The sequence below is a fragment of the Oxyura jamaicensis genome, chromosome 5 (genome assembly GCF_011077185.1).
Source record: "Oxyura jamaicensis isolate SHBP4307 breed ruddy duck chromosome 5, BPBGC_Ojam_1.0, whole genome shotgun sequence".
Lineage (NCBI taxonomy): Eukaryota > Metazoa > Chordata > Aves > Anseriformes > Anatidae > Oxyura > Oxyura jamaicensis.
Genome location: NC_048897.1, coordinates 51,530,672 through 51,535,672, shown reverse-complemented (window position 1 = coordinate 51,535,672; position 5,001 = coordinate 51,530,672).

Below are 5,001 nucleotides of genomic sequence, written 5' to 3'. Positions count from 1 at the left end.
TGCTGAAGCCGAGCTCTTTCGGACAGATCCGTGCGTACATGGGGGCGTTCGCCGCCGATTTCAACGAGAACGCCGACCTCAGCGCCCTGCGCTTCCTCTCCGTCAACTCCATCGTGGACCCCTGGGTCTTCATCATCTTCCGCACCTCCGTCTTCCGCGCGTTCGTCCGCAGGCTCTGCCGCCGCCTCGGCTCCCGCAGGGCCACCCTAAAAGGACCGGGGCCGGATGGGGACGGCCGCTTCTGCCCGCTGGGTTGGCGCAGGACGGACGCCCCGCAGCTCGTCTTCCCCTGAGCGCGGCGGGGCCGCGGGAGCTGGTGAAGATGAGGAGCGAGCCTTCGGCCCCGAGCAGCGCGGGGACGGTGCCCGGTTGGTGACGGCAGGGTGGGCGCACGGCGTTTCTGCCCCGATCTGTCCCCGGGGATGATGCGTGCCGCCCGCGGGAGGAACCGGGGCCGGGGGGGGGGATGCTCCCGGGGACCTGCGGGTAATTGCAGCACTCGGTGGAGAGTTCGGGGAGCGCACGGCTCCGGGAGGACGCGAGGGGTTTGGTGCGGGGTGTAGGGCAGCGCTTTGGCCGCGCAGGATGGAGAGACTCATGCCTCCCCCCTCGAATAAAAGTGGTCCGGAGCCCCGCTCCATCTCCTCATCCCGCACACCATGCCCAGAGAGCTGATGGGGTTGTCCCCGGGGCTGGCCACAGCCCCTGCGCTGTCCCCAGGGTGCCCTGGGAAGGAGGACGAGGACAGGGGCAGCTCCCCAGCCCCTCCTCGGCTCAGGGCTTGCGATTTCCCTGCGGTGGCTCTGCTCTGGACAATCGATTGCGGCCAGCTGTGCCGTGGGAGGCTGCCCGTCCTGCCGTAATTGTTTTAACGCGGTATTTATGACGATACCCGTTCTTAATAAGAGCGGCAAGCGAGAGGAAAAGCAGAGCCCAGGATGTATAACCTAGCGGTGCAAGCATGCAAGCCACAGATCGTTTTAATGAAAGCTCCATTTCCCCTCAACCAGGCGTATTAACCGGTGCTTGTTTAACATCTGCCTCGAGTGACCATTTAGGACAAAGAAATTACGATAACCCCAGTCCCCATCTGCTTTGCGTCCTTGGAGGAGACAGGGCAAACACTTCTCTCCCTCTACTCAGCCAAGCCTTGCAAGGTGTAGCCGTGTTCCTGCCAGTTCTCACGCGGTATTTACTCTTGTTGTCAAACTGCTTTTCCTTTTGAAGGAAGCAACTCGGGTAAATATAGCTCGGGGCTTTTTGGAGGTGACCCGATCGCTTGTGCTCCGGCTCCGGGACCTGCCAGGCTCTGCTGGCGGGAGGGAAGGGCAGGCTGGCGGTCCTCGGGGTGGCACCCCCGGCCCTGCAAGTTCCCCGGTCTGTGCCCCACAGTGGGGGTTTTCCATGGAAAAAGGACTGAACTGAGCGTTGGTCCGCGTATCTGTTTCACATTCCTCGCACGTTACCGACTCGGAGATGGCGCACGTGGGACCCTGCGAGCTCAGGAGCGGCACCGAGGCAGCGCCACGGCTTTCACCCGGCTGATCTCCGCAGCAGGGTGGATGCCAGCTGAGCTAGCAGCTCTGCAAAACCTTCCTGCCGGCCCCTGGGCTGGCATCTCCTCCGCCGTGCGGCTCCATGCACCGCTCGGGACGGGGGCACCAGGCTGGCACTAGCCGTGCCACCACCAGGATTTTCTCCCGGAGAGCGTGCCGAAGCAGGCTGCGAGCCGGTGCCACGAGCCGGGTGCTGACTGCGCGTCTGTCAAGCCCGGGACTGTGCTCAGTACGAAGTGAGAGCAATTAAATTAAAATAAATCAGGGTTTTTATTAAGGTGCGTGCATGCAGACTCCATCCGAGCCCCTGGGTGATGCGTGCGCCGCGCTGCCTGACTCATCCGTGCGCTCATCACCCGAGGAAGGAAATGTCCCCGTTTTGGGGGGGCTTGCGGGGCAGCAGGGTGACCCCAAGCCCTGCCCCTGCCTCCCTGACCCCATCCCTGGATGCTCCCTGCTCCCTGCACGGGTTTCCCGGGGGATCCTGGTGACCTCAGTGCACTCACCTGGCTTCAGTGGCGCTTTTCATGGGTGCCCTTCCCTGCTCGCAGCGGGGGGACCCCAGCAGCTGCTGGTGAAGCCTCGCGCCGCTGGGATCCAAAACTTGGCTGCGTTTTGGGGCCGTGGGGCTGCCGTGCTGCTGTCTTCTCCAGAGATGGCAGCACGTCCCCAGCCAGGGCTGGTGCACGCAGCGGGACAGAGCAAGGCGGCCGCAAGGAGGGGGCTGCACTCTCCCCTCCTCACCCCTTCGGCAGCCCGCTGCCTTGTGCCCCAAGGCGTGCCCTTGCCCAGTTTGGGAGCTTCAAGAGTCAAAACCCAGAGCCCTTTCCTATGGCCGAGCACCTAAAATAAATAAATAACTCCCCGAGACCTGCCTTTCAGTTGTAAAGGTCCCAATAAAGCAAAGATGCTCGGGGCTGGCGGCAGGGCTGAGGGCTGCAGGGCTGAGCCCGTCCTGCTCCCGGCCATCGGTGCTCAGCCATTCCCAGCGGGCCCCCTTGCACCAGGGTGCCGCAGGGCCAGCGAGGCACGGAGCCGCTGCTTACTGGAGGCAAGCAGGAGATGCTGCCGTGGCTCGAAGTAGCCGTGCTCCTTTTGGAGCTGCTGCGTGGTGCCCACCGCCCTCCCGTGATCAGGGTGTCTCTGCTGTCACTGCCCCCAGCGTCACCTACCCCGTAAATGGAGCACGGCTGCTTTATTTTTTTCAGCTCCTGAAATCCAGGCGCAGCTTCGCAAAAACCTCATTTCCCAGCAACATGCTTGGTTCATGCGCGGGGCCCTTTCTTTTTTTTTATTGTCTGCTTGCATTTTTAAGCCCTTCCTGAAGTCGGAAGCCGCGTGCCTGGGCAGGCTGCAGCGCCGCGGCTGCCAGGCACCCGAGCCAGGGCGCTCAGCCCGCGGGCTGTACGACACCAAGAAGCCAGTGAGTGGTTTGCATTTTTTAACCCGGGCTGTACGACACCAAGAAGCCAGTGAGTGGTTTGCATTTTTTAACCCGTGCACCCAGGTGCTGGCACTCCCCAGGGCCCTGGGAACACGGACCTGCCCCGCTGGTGCTCAGCCCCGCTTCGAGCAGCCGGCGAGCCTGGTTGCTTCCAGCACTGGTGCACCAGGGAAGCGTCGGGGCTGGGAAAGCTTTGGGAAAACGTCTGGATTTTCTTTGGAAGGAAAATGGTGTCTGGGTTTTCTAAACAGATGGGCTTTTGATTTAAAAAGGTGGGAACCCACCCGTGCGGGTCTCCTGATTTAAAACCCGCCACGGACGGAGCACGGTCCCAGCGCCTCCCCAGCCCCGGGCAGAGCACCCCAGGGGCTGCGTCCCCCTGGCCCCAGGGTTTCTGTGAAATTCCCGCAGTGCTCCTCCGAGCCCGGAGCTCTTCTCGGAGTGGGACAGCCCCATAAATCTCCTCTTAGGGAAAATGATGCCAACGACCCTCGGGAAGACATATGCTCCTTGTTAGACGCGAGACACGCGGAGACAAACGTGGAAGCAGGAGGGGGAAAACAAACGCTTCCCAAGAAACGGCCAGATCGTACCAAGTGGCGTGTTCCTGGTTTTGAGCTCAGAATGGGGAGAAAAAAAAAAAAAATCGAAAAAAAAAGCCCAGCAATTTTCCTATCACTGCAAAAATATCCCCTCAGAGGCAACTGTCGGTTGAGAAGCCCGAAGCCCCAGCTGGGTATTTAAGGCTCCATTAGCTGCCAGGAAAATGAGCTCCAGAACCTGCCAAAAGCCCTTCCTGAGCTGCGATAGCTAACACCAGGGAGGAGCGGGAGGCTGGCAGGAGCCGTGGGGCGGCCACCCCCCGGGAGGGCTTCTGCTCGTAAAGCGCACGCCGCAGCCTCCCCGGGCTGCTTGCACCCACCAGGCCAGGATTGGGCCCCGGGCACTGTTTCAACCTGCTTTTTGTGGGGTCTGCAGGGGGCTGAGCGTGGCGGGGTCATTTCCAGCCCTCAGCCGGGGAAGCTGGTGGGACAGCTCCCGACATCGGACGTGTCTGTGGGCATCGGTGCTCAGCGGGATCAGCCCCACGGGGGGCTGCAGAGGTCTTGGGACATGCATTTTCCTGTCCCACAAGCAGACAAAAAAGCTCTTTCCCTCTGTCACATCCCTCACACTCAGCCACGGGACCGCAGAGGGCGGCGGTGGCCTGTCACCAGGAGGTGACGGCACGCTGAAGGCGCCTCTCCGGCCGTGCGAGCAGCAGAAGCAGCCCGAGGAAAATGGGAGCCACGCGTCGGAAGCGAAGGTGCTGTCACAAACCGCATCTCACCCGCCGCTGGAGTTTGCCTTCAATCGTGTTTCCTTTACGAAGTTCCTGTTACCAAAGGGAGTTTTCAAAAGCAACGGTGAAAACGCGAGTGTGGCAGCGAGCGGCGTGCCCACGCCGGAGCTGAGCAACGCCGCCGTGTCCCAACGGGCTGGGTGGGGGGGACACGAGTGGGGACAGGCCCCCATTAGGGCACGGATGAAGGGGTGCACCCGTGTCCTGCCTGAGCTGGGTCCGTGCTCGGTGGCCAAGGGAAGGGGCAACGTGTGGAGAGGGTTGGGGTCACGCCGGGGGAAATGCAACGCAGCAGCGAGGCTTCCTGCGCCATCCTGTGCGCCTGCAGCATCGGCACAAGGAGGTTTCCTGCGGCTGCCGCTTGGGCTGGGTGAGCCCCCTGGGGCTGGCTGAGGGCTGGGGGCTTCCCCCTGCCCCCCTGGGCTCCCACTCAGCTGGGGGGGGCCCAGGGCGAGCAGCATTGGGGCAGGAAAGAGGGGCTCCCCCCTGCGCCCCCGCGCACCCCTTGGCCACCCGCGCACCCCAAGCGGTGGGCTGGCCTCCCAGAGAGCGGGGGGCTCCCAAAGCATCCCCGGGGCTCGCCGGCAACTTGGGGCTCCCGAAGCATCCCCGGGGGCTCCCGAAGCATCCCCGGGGCTGGGGCCCGGCCCCGGGGCGGG